The sequence below is a fragment of the Ascaphus truei genome, chromosome 3 (genome assembly GCF_040206685.1).
Source record: "Ascaphus truei isolate aAscTru1 chromosome 3, aAscTru1.hap1, whole genome shotgun sequence".
Taxonomy (NCBI): Eukaryota; Metazoa; Chordata; class Amphibia; order Anura; family Ascaphidae; genus Ascaphus; species Ascaphus truei.
In genome coordinates this window covers 193422772-193443143 of record NC_134485.1, presented here as the reverse complement: position 1 = coordinate 193443143, position 20372 = coordinate 193422772, and the positions used below count along the sequence as shown (strand labels likewise).

The following is a 20372-nucleotide window of genomic DNA, read 5'->3' as shown; positions in this document are numbered from 1 at the left end:
CACGCATGCGCGGGAAAGGGGAGGAGGCGAGGGAGTGACGTGGTAGAGATGAGACCTGCTGTCTGAGTGGCAGGCCCAGAAGTGTAGGCTTGTACGTCCAGTGACGGACATTGTGCAATTACACACGCTCCAATATCTGGCCATGACACTAGGGAAACTTATTTGCTACTGTATGTCAATGTGGATTAGAAGAACTTCCATGCAACCCCCCCCCCCCCCCCCATTGAAGTCGGCACAATAACACATACATTTTACTGTATGAAAAGATATCATCAGAATATGTGTATTTATGGATTTATGTGAATATACTTAGCGGTGTTAAATCCCCACTAATTAGCAGATACGTTCTCAACCTCCCAGCTGCTTTAATTTGCCTAAGCTTCAGTAGCAGAAGAGGAACCGCTGAATGTAATAGGTACAGGTACTGTATGCAATTGTGTGCAAGTCATAATAGTAGACAAAACCTAAATACAAAATTGCCCAAGAAGGGTCACAAAATGTCCCTAGAGAATTGCCCTCTTCACATATAGATGGTGACTGACTATGGGTCTAGGGTCCCTAAGGCCTTCATAAATTAAGTGTGACCACAGGGTAGATAGTCAAAAGGTATGTTAAATGTAAAACATAATAACATTTTATTATATATATATATATATGTAACGGGTTCCCCCCCCCCCCCAATCTCACATTGGCCCGGGTAGTCTAACCAACCCCCATTACGTGTTTGTGTTTGGTGGTGCACCTGTAGGCAACAGGACTCCTGAGTCTCCCGCGTGGTGGTATTAGGGGATGTCATCAGGACAGGTAGCTGAGGTAGTGGGTGCGAGTTCAACTTACATCATGTGCAGCGCCTCCACCTCATCAGGATCTATGCTTCCGCAGGGAGATGGTCCTGGTGAGGAACTCCTTCTTGGTGGTGACTGCCACTGCTGAGTAATCTCACGCTCACACAGTGGGGGTTTTGTTAACAAGGTCATCTTTATTGTAGGTTGGGATGTAGCAGACTGCCCCATGCAGCTGCCGGCTCTAGCCGCACATCTCTCCGTGCTGTCCCTTTGCCAGGTACGCCCTCCCGTATTGAAGTGGGATTCCCTCTTCTCCTAGGGGGATTCCCTCTTCTCCTAGGGAGACCCTCTCTGTGCCAGGTCCCTGGACACAGAGTGGCTTAGACAGGCTTGATTGGTCAACCTGTACCGCTAGTTACTGCACTAGGGTCACAAAGTGTTCCTACAATCCCTTATGCAGGATAATACAAGTTACCAGCTACTTCACATAACTGCTGGACACAACTAACTGACAGTGTTGTGCCTTATATTCTTCAGGAGGCAGGCGCATCTCTGATGTCACTATCCAGGGACTCAGAGCATACAGCCACTCCCCTCCATACATAGGGCACCTCACCATGGTGTGAGGGAAAACCTCTATAACTACTGCTGGCATACCCGTACTTATCAGGACTTACTGCCAACAGAGAGAAAAGTAATATACCATTATTATGCATGGCTATATATATATACTAGCTGAGAGACCCAGCGTTGCTCGGAATGTACCCCCTTCACAGCTGGCTGGCCCCCATGTTCACAACCCCCCCCCCCCCCACTCCTTCACAGCTGCGGTCTCCTCTCCCTGCCCACCACATCACTCTCCCCTGGCCCCCACATCACTCTCCCCCCCCTGGCCCCCACATCACTCTCCCCCCCCTGGCCCCCACATCACTGTCCCCCGCCTTGCACGTCACCTAACTCCCCCCCCCTTGCACGTCACCTGACTCCCCCCCCCTTGCATCTCACATGAGTCTCGCCCCCCCCCCTTGCACGTGAGATCACTACCCTCCCTTGCACCTCACATTAGTGTCCCCCCCCCTGCATGTCCCCCCCGGCCCCCACCACACAGACTGTCTGCCACACACACACACTGAGATACACACACACACACACTGAGACACACACACACACACTGAGACACACACACAGTGTCACACACAGTGTCACACACAGTGTCACACACAGAGACACAGGAGTAAAAGGCGCAAGTTTGGAAGTGAGTGCCGTTGGGAGGAAAGGTGGCGCCAGTGTCCCCCCACCGGCCGCCCCAGGGGACAGTCAGCCGCGCCGAGACCGCCACTGCCCTGCTCTCCCCTCCCCCCCCCTCGCTGGCATGTCCCGGTTGGCGGTTGGTGACAGTTGGCTGTGCGTGGCGGGAGGTGATGGCGGAGCAGCGGTGGGGGAGGAGGGGTCATGTTGGGGGAGGGGGGGTCGTGTTGGGGGAGGGGGGGTCGTGTTGGGGGAGGGGGGGTCGTGTTGGGGGAGGGGGGGTCGTGTTGGGGGAGGGGGGGTCGTGTTGGGGGAGGAGGGGTCGTGTTGGGGGAGGGGGGGTCGTGTTGGGGGAGGGGGGGTCGTGTTGGGGGAGGGGGGGTCGTGTTGGGGGAGGGGGGTCGTGTTGGGGGAAGGGGGGTCGTGTTGGGGAGGGGGGTCGTGTTGGAGGAGGGGAGGTCATGTGGGGGGAGGGGGGCAGGCGGCAGCGCTCGGTACCTAAGGTGCTGCTTCTGTCGGGAGTTGATGGAGGAGCAGCAGAGGGTGTGCGGAGGTGATGTGTAGTCCGCGGGGGAGGAATCTGCGCAGAGTGGTGGTGCCGTTTCAAATAACACAGTAATGATATGTGACTACTGTTATATCACAATATTTAAATCTCCGTATAGTGTATATATCAATCAGTATTCACACTACTGGAGCATATAGTATTGGTATAAAATAATGTCAGTTGTTACTAATATCAAGACAATTGTACCTCATTACTGTTATATAAGCTCAATGGTATACTGAGTATATATGTATATACAGTTGTGTGAAAAAGAAAGTACACCCTCTTTGAATTCTATGGTTTTATATATATATTATATTTATATTATATAGGCTGTCTCACACTTTAATCTGGTCTGTAACTGTTTCATACGCTCATAATATATATTTTCTTTAACTGTGCACGCAATGTCTTGTATATAATGTATACCCTGTTCATTTATGTAACTGAATTTGTAACCATGTATTATTTGTTTTACTCTGTGCCCAGGACATACTTGAAAACGAGAGGTAACTCTCAATGTATTACTTCCTGGTAAAATATTTTATAAATAAATAAAATATCGGGACATAATAACAATCATCTGTTCCTTATCAGGTCTTAAAATTAGGTAAATACAACCTCAGATGAACAACAACACTTGACATATTACACCGTGTCATGATTTGTTTAAAAACATGGCTTCTCCATTTCGGCTTTATTTTTGTTAAATCCTGACACAGTGTAATATGTCATGTTCATCTGAGGTTGTATTTACCTAATTTTAAGACCTGCTAAGTGTAACGGTCAGACCCCCCACCCAATCTCATATTGGCCACTGTGGGTGTAATCTGCTCCCAATTACATGTCTGTGTGATATGTTGTGCACCTGCTGGCAACAGGACTCCTGAGTCTCGCGCTGGTTGGTAATGGGGAATATCACCATGACAGGCGTCTTAGGTAGTGTTCTGAGTCCTACTCACATTTGTTACAGCGCCTCCACCCCATCAGGATCCCTACGGCAGCAGGGAGGAGTATCTGATAGGGAACTCCTTGGTGCATCTTCCTGGGGAATAACTCCAGACTCACTCAGGAAGGATCTCTTGAACCAGGGCATCTTTAATAGCATGTTACGTGGCAGCCTGCCCATCATAGCGGTCGTCACTTAGCCGCTCATTTCGTTGAGGTACTCCATGCAGAAGGTTTCTCCTTTCTTAATTGAGTTGCTCTCCACCTCTCCCCTAAGGGAGACCAGCTGTGCCAGGTCCCTGGACACAGTGTGTATTCAGCTTGCACTTGACTCTCTGACAGACAGACTTGAACTGCTGCAGACACTTCACATGAACCCAGACTCAACAACCACTAACTTTAGGCAGTTCTGTGTAATATATAGACTCCAGAAAGACCCACCTCTGTGTCACTAACAGTGGACACAAAGCATGTTGCCACTTCCTTTGCTACATATGACACTTCACCAGGGTTTGAGGGCAAACCTCCATGATAGTTACTGGCAACCCTGCCTTCTTACCAGGATTACTGCCAGCATGAGAGAGATCTGTACACCAATTTTACACTTGGCTACAATCTCCCCCTGGTGGAACCCAACGACCCGGCTGGGATCTAAATTTGCAGAACCTTCCTTCAGGTAGCACTGCAACACACATAACAAGATACATAGCATAGGAATACATTATCACAGAACACATGTTTTTTACATCAGAACATAATCACATAACAGCTACATCCTGACCTGCAAGACTGTACTGCTCCTAAGGAGAATCTAATTTAGTAATAATGCCTAGGGTCTGGCTTCTGCACCTCCCTCCCATTGGCATCCTTCACTGTAATACTGTAAGATCTGGGCGGCCCATTCTCTGGCCTATACTCCATCTTATACATGAAGATGTTGCGCCCAACACTCCATACCCTCATAAGGTAAGATTTCCTCTCCTCAGTCTTGTACTGTGCGTGACCACCCAATTTGGACATAATGTAATCCTCAACAGTCTCCCTCAGCCACGTATCCCTGTTATCTTCTATCTCCTGCATGAGAGGTTCAGGCACATACAGATATTCCAGACCATGAGACCTTTTGTATCTGGTAACTATTGCTCTCTCAGCCCTGCTGATGCGGATAAGCTTCTTATTACCTGCCCTGCCTGGCAGCACCCACGACAATGGTTCTTCAGGAGCAACCACGTCATATAGTATGGACGACCCTCGGGGAGTAACTAGACCCTTTTGAATATCGTACCACCTTTTCCTTAATTCTTCTAGGCGCTCCTCATCTGAGTACTCACCGTCATCCCACTAGTGGTCAACTATATCACTCCTTATTAATATGAATCGCGTACGATCCAACCAGGCCTCATACCCCTCAAACATAGGAGCCCACCATCTGGTTTCTTTCTCCACAGCCTGTTCTTTCACATCCACTGTTATCTCACTTTCCTCCGGTTCTCCCCCAAAAGACACTCCTGATGTCCTTGTGGACCTAGAGGCTGACCCAAGGCGTTTAGGCCTACCCCTTACATTGGCATTGCAATTAATCGAATTCGTTCTTGACGACACCCCAGAAGCAATCATTTCCCTCCCTGATCCTTCATCAGAAGTAAAACAATCCCCCCAGTCCATATTTGACCCAGTCCGTTCCTCGGAGGTATCCCGGGACTCCCCAGACAACCCTTGGCTCGATAGTGACCCGGATGAGGAGGTGACAGGGACAGGGGTTTGAGCTATGGCCGGGGACAGGGCAAAGGGGGATGCATGCTGGCGATGCGGCATCACTATCCGCAATTTGGCAATGCCGGAGCCAGTGTCGAGCGGATCAGGCTCACCCGTCTCCTGGTTCCCAGGCTTCCACAGGGCCTGCCAGCTCTTGCTCTTCTCTCCTCCAGACGACCTGGTACAGCACGGCGGTCGCGAGGGCGTGGCCATCTTCCAGCCGGTTCCGCTGTGTCCGCCAGAAGTGACATCATCGATCTCGCGGGACGAGGCGCCGCCATATTGGGTTGGGTTCCCCACTGGAACCTCTTCCTCCAGAACGACATCCGCCGCCGGAAGTGATGGTTCCTCCCGCTGCTCCGCTTGGGCCTTGGCTGGGCTTTCCTTCGCCGTTGCCTCCAATCGGAGCCTGTGGAGGGTAAGGGGGTGTCTCACCGCTCCGTCGGCTTGTGATGGGGTTCTCTCCTTCCGCGCTGGGAGTCGCTACGGCCGTAGGACTCATCTGCTCCGGTCGCTTCAGCGCAGGTGATCGCGGTACATCGGGACTCGTTTCCTCCGCAGTACAGGTAAGTGCTGGTTCTTTTTCAGCACCGCTGTAGTGGCCTGCCGGTAGGCGCATCACCACCGATGTCGGGCTTGCTTGCTCATCGTCCGATGAGGCAGACTATGACGCTGGTAGTGGTACTTCCACAGGGGACCGACAGCGAGGTTCCGGGTTCTCGCTGCGGTTGCAGACCCCAATTTCTTTCTTCTCCGTAGCGATCATCAGCAACGATCCCCATTCTCCGGGATCAGCTTTCTCCGTCTTTACTTTGGGTGTGGCTCCAGTCGTCAGCTTGGCTGTCTCTCCTCCTGCCTCTGCGGCGTGCCCAGGCACAAAGGGCTGCACGGCCCACAAATAATGTATGCCACATTGGGGACACCTTGCAGTGGTACTGGCTTCTCCGCCTGGCAACCTGCATTGCATGCACAGGCACCGCAAAGTTTCTGTGTCACCCGCCTTTACTACCAGAAAGCCTCCTGGCAACGAATAGAGGTGTACTGCAATGTCCATCTCGTTCTTAGTCGTACTGGTTAAGGGAGACACTTTGCACAGTGGTCTCGCCTGTTCACCAGCTCCTTGTAACCGAAGGGCAGGAAGCGCACATCCAGCTCCTCCCTCAGCCAACTCGGTTCGCATTTGGCAGATACAGGGACCCCTTCCCCTGGTAGATATTAAGGGAGGGTCCCACAGGTTCACTTGATGACCCATGATTGGCTCTGAGCCTGTCATAGTCCATGAGGGCGCAGCCACAGCTTTCGCGCCACTTCCCCCAGCAGGGTGGGGTTCTTTATTTCGCGCCAATCCCGGCCAACTCCTTGCAATAGCATGATTTGCAGAATTTTCTTCAATGGGCCCACGCGGTCTCCCAGGGAAGCGGGAACCGCCATCTTGGATTGCACGGCCATTCACATAAGCAACTGAGGTAGATACTGGTCTGTTGATCACCGTCTGGCAATCAGGTTCTCCATCCACTCCACACATAACGACAATGTCCTCCACACTCTCATCCAGGGCAGCACCCCGGGATCCTAGGCAGGACAAAAATGGCGCAGCCACTGCTTTAGCGCCACTCCATAGCAAACTAGCCAAAGTCACTTCGGTAGTCTGTTCTTCTGTGGTACACACACCACGTGCTCTCTCTCCATCAGGCGCGGGTCGCCATCTTAGATTCTCGGTCGCCATCTTTACTTGATACTTGCTATCGCACATGGTGCTCCTCTCTGCTGGGCAGGTGCCAATTCGATGCAATAAAGAATGCCAGTGCACCACTCTACATGTATCCCATGTATGTCTGACTCATGTTACTACCTCAGGCTAGGCTCACTCTCTCACTGTATGCTGTGTCTACCTTCCTCCATTATGTGCTCTGTGGTAAGTGTTCTGGCTACTGGCTAGAGTACTCTGGCTTCTCCCATGCAGTACTAGGGCGTCCACCTCTCTTGGCTACCTCTAGCGCAGATCCTCTCCAGAATTCCTGACCCATGTTAACCAGGCTATCCCTTCAGGCATCCTACGACTAGCCGCCTCAAGGTAACTAGAACAGCTATAGCCCTGTCTCCAGACCCACTTTACTCCTTTCAGGGCCCTAGGGTGTGCTTTGCGAGTCATCCAGACCTTTTCTGACTACCCCTAGGCTCCCGTCCCATCCACAGCACTGACTGGCAGCATACACTCTCCCTGTTCCCCAGTGTGCCTAGCAAAAGCCTGTCCTGTTGATAGGCATCTCAGCAGCGCCTCCAAAAATGTAACGGTCAGAACCCCCACCCAATCTCATATTGGCCCCTGTGGGTGTAATCTGCTCTCAATTACATGTCTGTGTGATATGTGGTGCATCTGCTGGCAACAGGACTCCTGAGTCTCCCACTGGTTGGTAATGGGGAATATCACCATGACAGGCGTCTGAAGTAGTGTTCTGAGTCCTACTCACATTTGTTACAGCACCTCCACCCCATCAGGATCCCTACGGCAGCAGGGAGGAGTATCTGATAGGGAACTCCTTGGTGCATCTTCCTGGGGAATAACTCCAGACTCACTCAGGAAGGATCTCTTGAACCAGGGCATCTTTAATAGCATGTTACGTGGCAGCCTGCCCATCATAGCGGTCGTCACTTAGCCGCTCATTTCGTTGAGGTACTCCATGCAGAAGGTTCCTCCTTTCTTAATTGAGTTGCTCTCCACCTCTCCCCTAAGGGAGACCACCAGCTGTGCCAGGTCCCTGGACACAGTGTGTATTCAGCTTGCACTTGACTCTCTGACAGACAGACTTGAACTGTTGCAGACACTTCACATGAACCCAGACTCAACAACCACTAACTTTAGGCAGTTCTGTGTAATATATAGACTCCAGAAAGACCCACCTCTGTGTCACTAACAGTGGACACAAAGCATGTTGCCACTTCCTTTGCTACATATGACACTTCACCAGGGTTTGAGGGCAAACCTCCATGATAGTTACTGGCAACCCTGCCTTCTTACCAGGATTACTGCCAGCATGAGAGAGATCTGTACACCAATTTTAACACATGGCTACAATCTCCCCCTGGTGGAACCCAACGACCCGGCTGGGATCTAAATTTGCAGAACCTTCCTTCAGGTAACACTGCAACACACATAACAAAATACATAGCATAGGAATACATTATCACAGAACACATGTTTTTTACATCAGAACATAATCACATAACAGCTACATCCTGACCTGCAAGACTGTACTGCTCCTAAGGAGAATCTAATTTAGTAATAATGCCTAGGGTCTGGCTTCTGCACCTCCCTCCCATTGGCATCCTTCACTGTAATACTGTAAGATCTGGGCGGCCCATTCTCTGGCCTATACTCCATCTTATACATGAAGATGTTGCGCCCAACACTCCATACCCTCATAAGGTAAGATTTCCTCTCCTCAGTCTTGTACTGTGCGTGACCACCCGATTTGGACATAATGTAATCCTCAACAGTCTCCCTCAGCCACGTATCCCTGTTATCTTCTATCTCCTGCATGAGAGGTTTAGGCACATACAAAAGGTCTCATGGTCTGGAATATCTGTATCTGGTAACTATTGCTCTCTCAGCCCTGCTGATGCGGATAAGCTTCTTATTACCTGCCCTGCCTGGCAGCACCCACGACAATGGTCCTTCAGGAGCAACCACGTCATATAGTATGGACGACCCTCGGGGAGTAACTAGACCCTTTTGAATATCGTACCACCTTTTCCTTAATTCTTCTAGGCGCTCCTCAACTGAGTACTCACCGTCATCCCACCAGTGGTCAACTATATCACTCCTTATTAATATGAATCGCGTACGATCCAACCAGGCCTCATACCCCTCAAACATAGGAGCCCACCATCTGGTTTCTTTCTCCACAACCGGCTCTTTCACATCCACTGTTATCTCACTTTCCTCCGGTTCTCCCCCATAAGACACTCCTGATGTCCCTGTGGACCTAGAGGCTGACCCAAGGCGTTTAGGCCTACCCCTTACATTGGCATTGCAATTAATCGAATTCGTTCTTGACGACACCCCAGAAGCAATCATTTCCCTCCCTGATCCTTCATCAGAAGTAAAACAATCCCCCCAGTCCAGATTTGACCCAGTCCGTTCCTCGGAGGTATTCCGGGACTCCCCAGACAACCCTTGGCTCGATAGTGACCCGGATGAGGAGGTGACAGGGACAGGGGTTTGAGCTATGGCCGGGGACAGGGCAAAGGGGGATGCGTGCTGGCGATGCGGCATCACTATCCGCAATTTGGCAATGCCGGAGCCAGTGTCGAGCGGATCAGGCTCACCCGTCTCCTGGTTCCCAGGCTTCCACAGGGCCTGCCAGCTATTGCTCTTCTCTCCTCCAGACGACCTGGTACAGCACGGCGGTCGCGAGGGCGCGGCCATCTTCCAGCCGGTTCCGCTGTGTCCGCCAGAAGTGACATCATCGATCTCGCGGGACGAGGCGCCGCCATATTGGGTTGGGTTCCCCACTGGAACCTCTTCCTCCAGAACGACATCCGCCGCCGGAAGTGATGGTTCCTCCCGCTGCTCCGCTTGGGCCTTGGCTGGGCTTTCCTTCGCCGTTGCCTCCAATCGGAGCCTGTGGAGGGTAAGGGGGTGTCTCACCGCTCCGTCGGCTTGTGATGGGGTTCTCTCCTTCCGCGCTGGGAGTCGCTACGGCCGTAGGACTCATCTGCTCCGGTCGCTTCAGCGCAGGTGATCGCGGTACATCGGGACTCGTTTCCTCCGCAGTACAGGTAAGTGCTGGTTCTTTTTCAGCACCGCTGTAGTGGCCTGCCGGTAGGCGCATCACCACCGATGTCGGGCTTGCTTGCTCCTCGTCCGATGAGGCAGACTATGACGCTGGTAGTGGTACTTCCGCAGGGGACCGACAGCGAGGTTCCGGGTTCTCGCTGCGGTTGCAGACCCCAATTTCTTTCTTCTCCGTAGCGATCATCAGCAACGATCCCCATTCTCCGGGATCAGCTTTCTCCGTCTTTACTTTGGGCGTGGCTCCAGCCGTCAGCTTGGCTGTCTCTCCTCCTGCCTCTGCGGCGTGCCCAGGCACAAAGGGCTGCACGGCCCACAAATAATGTATGCCACATTGGGGACACCTTGCAGTGGTACTGGCTTCTCCGCCTGGCAACCTGCATTGCATGCACAGGCACCGCAAAGTTTCTGTGTCACCCGCCTTTACTACCAGAAAGCCTCCTGGCAACGAATAGAGGTGTACTGCAATGTCCATCTCGTTCTTAGTCGTACTGGTTAAGGGAGACACTTTGCACAGTGGTCTCGCCTGTTCACCAGCTCCTTGTAACCGAAGGGCAGGAAGCGCACATCCAGCTCCTCCCTCAGCCAACTCGGTTCGCATTTGGCAGATACAGGGACCCCTTCCCCTGGTAGATATTAAGGGAGGGTCCCACAGGTTCACTTAATGACCCATGATTGGCTCTGAGCCTGTCATAGTCCATGAGGGCGCAGCCACAGCTTTCGCGCCACTTCCCCCAGCAGGGTGGGGTTCTTTATTTCGCGCCAATCCCGGCCAACTCCTTGCAATAGCATGATTTGCAGAATTTTCTTCAATGGGCCCACGCGGTCTCCCAGGGAAGCGGGAACCGCCATCTTGGATTGCACGGCCATTCACATAAGCAACTGAGGTAGATACTGGTCTGTTGATCACCGTCTGGCAATCAGGTTCTCCATCCACTCCACACATAACGACAATGTCCTCCACACTCTCATCCAGGGCAGCACCCCGGGATCCTAGGCAGGACAAAAATGGCGCAGCCACTGCTTTAGCGCCACTCCATAGCAAACTAGCCAAAGTCACTTCGGTAGTCTGTTCTTCTGTGCTACACACACCACGTGCTCTCTCTCCATCAGGCGCGGGTCGCCATCTTAGATTCTCCGCACCGCGCGGAACTTCACTACTTGCGGTCGCCATCTTTACTTGATACTTGCTATCGCACATGGTGCTCCTCTCTGCTGGGCAGGTGCCATTTCGATGCAATAAAGAATGCCAGTGCACCACTCTACATGTATCCCATGTATGTCTGACTCATGTTACTACCTCAGGCTAGGCTCACTCTCTCACTGTATGCTGTGTCTACCTTCCTTCATTATGTGCTCTGTGGTAAGTGTTCTGGCTACTGGCTAGAGTACTCTGGCTTCTCCCATGGAGTACTAGGGCGTCCACCTCTCTTGGCTACCTCTAGCGCAGATCCTCTCCAGAATTCCTGACCCATGTTAACCAGGCTATCCCTTCAGGCATCCTACGACTAGCCGCCTCAAGGTAACTAGAACAGCTATAGCCCTGTCTCCAGACCCACTTTACTCCTTTCAGGGCCCTAGGGTGTGCTTTGCGAGTCATCCAGACCTTTTCTGACTACCCCTAGGCTCCCGTCCCATCCACAGCACTGACTGGCAGCATACACTCTCCCTGTTTCCCAGTGTGCCTAGCAAAAGCCTGTCCTGTTGATAGGCATCTCAGCAACGCCTGCAAAAATGTAACGGTCAGAACCCCCACCCAATCTCATATTGGCCCCTGTGGGTGTAATCTGCTCTCAATTACATGTCTGTGTGATATGTGGTGCATCTGCTGGCAACAGGACTCCTGAGTCTCCCACTGGTTGGTAATGGGGAATATCACCATGACAGGCGTCTGAAGTAGTGTTCTGAGTCCTACTCACATTTGTTACAGCACCTCCACCCCATCAGGATCCCTACGGCAGCAGGGAGGAGTATCTGATAGGGAACTCCTTGGTGCATCTTCCTGGGGAATAACTCCAGACTCACTCAGGAAGGATCTCTTGAACCAGGGCATCTTTAATAGCATGTTACGTGGCAGCCTGCCCATCATAGCGGTCGTCACTTAGCCGCTCATTTCGTTGAGGTACTCCATGCAGAAGGTTCCTCATTTCTTAATTGAGTTGCTCTCCACCTCTCCCCTAAGGGAGACCACCAGCTGTGCCAGGTCCCTGGACACAGTGTGTATTCAGCTTGCACTTGACTCTCTGACAGACAGACTTGAACTGCTGCAGACACTTCACATGAACCCAGACTAAACAACCACTAACTTTAGGCAGTTCTGTGTAATATATAGACTCCAGAAAGACCCACCTCTGTGTCACTAACAGTGGGCACAAAGCATGTTGTCACTTCCTTTGCTACATATGACACTTCACCAGGGTTTGAGGGCAAACCTCCATGATAGTTACTGGCAACCCTGCCTTCTTACCAGGATTACTGCCAGCATGAGAGAGATCTGTACACCAATTTTATACATGGCTACATAAGGAACAGATGATTGTTATTATGTCCTGATATGTAAAACCATAGAATTCAAAGAGGGTGTACTTCCTTTTTCACACCTCTGTACATATGTTGATAGGGTAGGAATTCAGCCCCTTGCTGGACCAACATTGTATATAGGATAGGGACGTACCGATAACAACATCCATATATAGATCAGATTCAAGATAGGTCAAACTTAAATGGTCCAGTAATGGTTTTGTTACTATACAGGTAGTCCTCGTTTTACGACGCCAAAATAGCTTATCCAACGCTCTTACGACGCTTTGCTAAGTTTCAACATTATGTCAATCAGAAGGCTGCAGTCAGGGAAATCATCCAGATTAGTCCGTGTGAAGGTTTAGTGGTGTATTTAGGCCCTTAAACATGTCTAACAGGTTTATTATACAATTCTGGATTCAATAAATAGAATCTTTACATCATAATTTATGTGTGCTGCATATCTTATTGCCTGCGTAAAATATTTGGTGTATTTTAGTGTTAAAAATGCCTTCAGGAACTAAACTTTTCATTTAAACAGTCTTCCTATGGGAAAATGTGAATCGCTTTACAACGCTTCGCTATCTGACGCAGAGAAAGTTGAGAATATGATGCAAGGAGGGGGGGGGGGGTCCTGACGTAAACAGCACTAGGATCTAAGCAGCCATTTTTGTTCAGCATTCATCTTAGGTGCCTGATCTTGTCATCCATTTTGTCTGCATGAAAGGTGAAATGGAATGAAAGTTGAGTTTTAAAGAAACATTTTCTTTTTCTTTTCTATTGCTCCTAGAACATTTTATTGATAGTAAGCCATCAGGTAGCCACAAACCTTGAAGAGAAGATATACAGTTGTGAAACTAGACAGAGATAACAGTCACTTCTCACATTTAGAGGGAGGGTCTCATGGTCAAATACACCCTTGCAAGAAACCAACGTATGTAGGGGAATGGTTACGAGCTTGCATAATAATTTTGTAGCTGACTAAATTAATTTTTGTTATTATTTTACATTTATGTTATTAAATTAATGTTCTCATATTCATATTTATTTATCTTATACGCATATGTCATGATGGACAAGCCACCTCATAAAGGGGGCGTGAGCTTTAGTATTAGGGTATAAATATGTCTTGTAGGCCATATACCTCTGAGAGCTTTTGTTTTGAAGCTTTCTCCTGTGTGCAATTGGTCGCAATAAACTTATTTATCATTCTGTGATTAATTTAACCCTCAGACTTGTTTCTTTCTTCACGCTTTTCATAAGGCCATTTTGAGTAACGCATTGCGTCGGATAACCAAGGACTGCCTGTATCCTCGCGGCCTATAGGAACCACATTCACTTGTCAAGTATGAAAATCAGTGTATGCATCTCTGTTTCTCAGTACGATATGAGAGTAGTATCATGCGGTTTACATACTCAGAGTAGTCCCACTAGTAGTATAGGTGAGTACAGTGGATAAGTACAAATATCCCCATAGATCGTGGTATACGGAATTTAGGGATAACAGTATGTAAAAACTGGATCTAAGTCAAGTTGAACCGCCACAATAGAAAAACAAAGCCACCGCAATAGAAGCCGTACATCGACGAATCCTCCGAACTCGTAGTAGCGCCACATCCTCTCGGAACGTCATGTCCGTGATGTCATAAAAGCACAAAGCTGTAAATACTTAATCACGTTGCAATATATATTTATTTTTTTGATGTACTAAAACTTTATTATTTTTACATTTTAACTAGGGTGACCATTCGTCCCGTTTTTGCCGGGACAGTCCCGGTTTTTGCCGGGACAGTCCCGGTTTTTGCCGGGACAGTCCCGGTTTTTGCTGGGCTGTCCCGGTTGCCCTTCCGTCCTGGGAATGTCCCAGTTTTTCTCCCTGGTGCATGGGGGGAGCGAGCGGCGGCGCAGAGGAGGAGGATGCGGCAGCCGGGTAGTATTTTTTTCATGTTAGAATGCCAGGGGGGAGGCGGGGCTTAGAGAGTAGAAGCAGGGGATTGGTTGGAGGTCAGAGGATCTCGGGGGCGGGGCTTAGTACCGGGTGGAGTGAGCTGCTTCTCAGTGAGGTGTGTGTGTATGTGTGTCCTGTCTATATCCTGTCTGTGTGTGTGTCTCTTGTCTGTGTGTGTGTCATAGGAGGAGCTGAGGGGAAGGTATGAGGAGGGGGAGATCTGAGGTGCTGAAGGGAAGGTATGAGGAGGGGGAGATATGAGGAGGGGAGATCTGAGGGGCTGAGGGGAAGGTATGAGGAGGGGAAGGTATGAGGAGGGGGAGATCTGAGGAGGGGGAGATATGAGGAGCTGAGGGGAAGGTATGAGGAGGGGGAGATCTGAGGAGCTGAAGGGAAGGTATGAGGAGGGGGAGATATGAGGAGATGAGGGAAAGGTATGAGGAGGGGGAGATATGAGGAGCTGAAGGGAAGGTATGAGTAGGGGGAGATATGAGGAGCTGAAGGGAAGGTATGAGGAGGGGGAGATATAAGGAGCGAGGGGGAGATATGAGGAGGGGGAGATATGAGGAACTGGGGGGAAGGTATGAGGAGGGAGAGATATGAGGAGCTGAGGGGAAGGTATGAGGGGGAGATAAGAGAAGCTGAGGGGAAGGTATGAGGAGGGGGAGATCTGAGGAGCAGAGGGGGAGATATGAGGGGAAGGTATGAGGAGCTGAGGGGAAGGTATGAGGAGGGAGATCTGAGGAGCTGAGGGGAGGTATGAGGAGGGGGAGATATGAGGAGCTGAAGGGAAGGTACGAGGAGGGGGAGATCTGTGGAGGGGGAGATATGAGGAGCTGAAGGGAAGGTATGAGAAGGGGGAGATATGAGGAGGGGGAGATATGAGGAGCTGGGGGGAAGGTATGAGGAGGGGGAGATATGAGGAGCTGAAGGGAAGGTATGAGGAGGGGGAGATATGAGGAGCTGAAGGGAAGGTATGAGAAGGGGGAGATATGAGGAGGGGGAGATATGAGGAGCTGAGGGGAAGGTATGAGGAGGGGGAGATCTGAGGAGCTGAGGGGAAGGTATGAGGAGGGGGAGATATGAGGAGCTGAGGGGAAGGTATGAGGAGGGGGAGATATGAGGAGCTGAGGGAAAGGTATGAGGAGGGGGAGATCTGAGGACCTGAGGGGAAGGTATGAGGAGGGGGAGATATGAGGAGCTGAGGGGAAGGTATGAGGAGGGGGAGATATGAGAGCTGAGGGGAAGGTATGAGGACCTGAGGGGAAGGTATGGTATGGGGAGGGGAAGGTATGGGGAGCGGAGGGGATGGTATGAGGAGGGATGGGGAAGGTATGAGGAGGGGTGGGGGAGGTATGAGGAGGGGTGGGGGAGGTATGAGGAGGGGTGGGGAAGGTATGAGGAGGGGTGGTGAAGGTATGAGGAGGGGGAGGGGAAGGTATGAGGAGGGATGGGGACGGTATGAGGAGGGATGGGGACGGTATGAGGAGGGATGGGGAAGGTATGAGGAGAGATTGAGGAGGGATGGGGAAGGTATGAGGAGGGATGGGGAAGGTATGAGGAGGGGAGATATAAGGAGGGGGGAGAGGGTAGGTATGAGGAAAGGATGGGGAGGGAGAGGTATGAGGGGGTGAAGTATGAGGGGGCAGGTATGAGGAGAGGAGGGGGCTTTGTGTGTTTGTCACTGTGTGTGTGTGTGTGTGTGTGTGTGTGTGTGTGTGTGTGTGTGTGTGTGTGTGTGTGTGTGTGTGTGTGTGTGTGTGTGTGTGTGTGTCACTGTGTGTGCACGTATATTGGGGAGGGAGGTTGAGTGTGGGGAGGGGAGAAAAATACTTGGGGGTGGGGGTGTAAGAGAGAGGGTGGAAGGAATGGGTGAGAGGGGGGGGAAGGAATAGGTGAGGGGTGAGAGTGAGGAGGTGTGTGAGAAGGGGGGGTTCTCGCAAGGCCGCCGAAACATGGGTAGAGGGCCCCGGTGAAAACGTTCTTCCTGGGCCCCAGGAAAGCTGTCTGCGGCCCTGCATGGCAGTGATGTTACTGACTGCCACGAGGAGAGCAAGAGACCCTATTTTGCAAAGTGTAAGGTCAGGAAGGTCACGTTTTTAAAAGTCTTAATTTTAATTAATGCCTAATTTTTTTAATTTAATTTATGTGAATTAATTATTTATTTAATTTTAATTTGTTAATTATTTTAATTTTAATTAATGTCTTCATTATTTATATACACACAAACACACACTGCAGGGCCCACCTCCTATACACACAGACACACACTGCAGCCCCCACCAACGGGACGCATTATGGTGCCGAGGCATCACGTGATGCCACATTGTCATGGCAACATGTCACCGCCTGACGTCAGTGTCTCGTTGTCATGGCAACGGGGTGCGTCACGTGATGTAATTTGTTTTATAAATCATTTTTTATTGTGTCCCGGTTTTTCATTTTGAAAATCTGGTCATCCTAATTTTAACATACCTTGGGAGTATCTACCCTGTGGTCACACTTAATTTATGAAGGCCTTGGGCAGTGATTTTCAACAGGGGTTCCGCGGCCACCAGAGGGGAAGAGCTGGGAGAACTGTCCCATGCCTGGCGGTCACTGCTATACTTCCTTTCACTGTCTGCTCTGGTTGGCGCCGGAAGTGGCTGACAGGAGGAAGAGAGGATCGTGCGTGTGTGTGTGGGAGAGAGAGTGAGAGAGTGTGTGTAAGTGGGAAAGTGTGTGGGAGTGTATGTGTATAAGTTGGAGAGTGTGTGTGTAAGTGAGAGGGGGAGGGTGTGAGAGGGAGAGAGACGGGGAAATTATGGGAGGGGGGGGGTGGGGAGAGGGCTAGGGTTTTCCAGAATTTCAAAATTGAATTCTGGGGTTCCCTAACCAAAAAAAGGTTGAATGCAACTGCTTTAGGGACCCTAGACCCCTAGACTCATACAATCACACCATCTATATGTGAAAAGTGCAATTCTCTAAGGACCTTTTTTTTTTACTCTTCTTGGACAATTTTGTAAGTATGTGATTATTTCCCTATGCACCTCAATAAATCCTACCTAAACCTTTGAATTTTGTGGATGAGCGGTTAGATAATTTGTGTATGTCACAGATGAAGGGAATGATAGTACAGAAGAAGGCCCCAAGTGTATGCACTCAAAACCTTCACTATGGTGTTCTAGTGATGGGGTGTAATGCCCGATTCCATAACCAGTGAATAGTCAAATCAAATGATATGCTCTAATGATCAATGAAAACTGTACATTAAAAAATTGAAATGATAGAGATTGTCAAGATTGATGGAATATAGGATCAACATAAATAAAATATAATTTATTGGTACAAATCATTAAAATAAATTATCTGGCAGCTGACTGTTATTCCAAAAATTAGTCCTGCAGATCCTTTTGGACTGTTCAAGTAAATTAATGAAATTACTGGTTGAACATAAGAATACAAAATTCAAAAACATAAATGATGACTTGGATAAACAACTATTAGAGGTCGTAAAAGCCTGATTTCATAACAAGTGGAGAGTATTAATGAAATGATATCCTTTAATGATCAATGAAGTGTGTGCACTAAAAAATTTAAATTATAGCGATAGTTAAGGTTGAGGGGATAAATGATCAGCAGAAAATATTCTTTATTGATACAGATGTAGCCAAATATATTGAAAACCCCTGAGGAAGTGACGTCATCACGAAACGCGTAGGGTCAGAGGTCACGGTGCCTTGAAAGTACCGGAAGTGCGTCACGCGGTGGATCCTCTCACAAGCACACGTGTAGGAGTGTTCCCTGTGTGGTGCTGCGTCTGCTGGGCTGTTTGCTGGGTTCCGTGTGGCCAACAGGAAGAGTGGACGACTACTCCCCCCCTTGTGCAGGTGTCTGCAGAGGATTTTTCTTCGCCCAGAGGAACCGAGACGGCCTGGTGTTCTCATGCTTGTATTTCCGGCCCTGTTGTAAGTAGGTTTCTGGTTTTAACCCCTGATGACCCACTGCAACAGGCATCCTTGTCTTAATAAATTAGTTTTATTCATCAGCTTCTGTGTTACATGTTCTATGTTGTGAGTTAGTATTGTTTTATGTTCTATGTTTTCATGTAGTGTGTTTACAGTATACACTATGATTATTTTCTTGTCATTTTTCCACATATCACAGATCCATTGAGTGAAGCCTGATTCATCATTTACTGGACTATACTTTGGACTCATTGGACATTTCATTCACTGTTTGGGCGCTGGTCTGTATTTGTTTTTGTTGTGCTCTTTCTGGTGCTGGTTCTACCAGTCCATACCTGGCTGCCCTAATGTCTTTTTTCAGCATATTCATTGTCCCTATTGGTATTATTATTTTAGGATTAGCGCTGTGTAAGCACATTTCTTTTTGTTATCAAATATATTGATGAGTATTCTTCAAGGAAATCGCAGATAGCAGCTGCCTAACCACTGCCTGCTCGCGGAATCACTGCAACCGGACTAATTGCCCATCAGGATTAACACAGCGAGGGTCCCTGCTTCTGAATGGGACTCCCGCTGCATTAGTCCTACCGGGCCACATCAGTCTGGACGAGATGCACAGAGAGAGCAGACAGAATCGGTCCCTCTCCCTGCGCACCTCTAAAAGGCGAGCACAATTTTTTAATTTTAATTATATAGTATTGAAGCCGGGTGCCTCGAGTTGAACCACATTAATTTGAGGTCCGGAGATCTCTTGCTTACCGAGTTATAGGCCCCGTGCCCGTTTGGGGTGCCGGTATCTCCAGCAGGTTTAAATGTTCCGGTCACATGACGGAGAATTAAACTTGCAGATGATATCGACGCCCCATACCTGTATCTCGGGAAGCAGGGGGTTTGCAGGGCTGAAATTAATGTGGTTCAGCTCCGGAGATCCCCTGCTTCAATCCTATGTAATTCAAATAAAATAAAAGCAGCTTTATTTAAGGTAATGAAGCGGTTAAACTATAGTACCTGGTTTGTTGGGGGTAGAGAGGGTACATGCTCCAGGGTGGGTGTTTAGGCCTACATGGATGGTTGCGGGAGGGGTTAACTTCTTAATTACCATAGCAGTTGTAACCGCTATGGTAATTAAGGGGCTATAAATAGGTGTGTGTGTGTTGAGTGTTTATATAATGAGTCCATTTTAAACTCCTTTTTAGAGTAGGGTTTTTTCTAAGTCATAAAACTGTCAACCTAGCAGCTGATTTACGACAGGGGTGGGATTATGTGTTTTTTTTAATGGGAAAATAATGGTATATACTGTAGTTCTTGTCCTGGAGTTATGAAATCAGAATTCAACAGAGGTGTGTTCTGGACTAAACATGTGAATTTTCATATTCCTACGCCAGTGACCTCTCTGGAAAACCTATGACATATGTAATGTACGGTATAGGGATTTATGTTTTATCCTGTTATTTTAAGAAACTGTTCTGCATATACTGTAATTGTATGTTCTTGTAATAATCTTTTTCTATAATCTAAGCACTGTATATATATAAAACCTTGAAACCTTGAAAAAGAACGCTGTGACGTTCGAAACGCATTGGATGGGTCTTTTGTCACATTAAAGTGCCCTTTTAATCATTTTTTGTCCTGGGTTCTTCCTGCTCCGTTTGTGCTGGTGCGCTTTTTGGTCTCCCTTTTCCCTGTATTGCATTGAGTAGCTGCACAGCCTGCCTGCCTGCCCTACCAGGATGTGAGTACTTGTATATTTTTCAGGGGAACCTGCCAATGAGACTGATGGTGAGTGGGTTGCACCACACACCACCTGTCTTCAGGAGGATAGTACCCATTATATGACACAATAGGTACTATATCAATTGTTAGTACCCTGGTACAGTGG

General features: G+C 49.2%; 1 long non-coding RNA gene across 1 annotated transcript; it reads left to right on the top strand.

The window, feature by feature from the left end:
• Positions 1-15: 15 nt before the first annotated feature.
• On the top strand, positions 16-20091 carry LOC142489321 (uncharacterized). Its single transcript, XR_012799839.1, has 3 exons — positions 16-415; positions 18190-18493; positions 18693-20091. It is a non-coding gene; the product is annotated as an uncharacterized LOC142489321 (long non-coding RNA).
• The last annotated feature ends 281 nt before the right edge of the window (positions 20092-20372 follow it).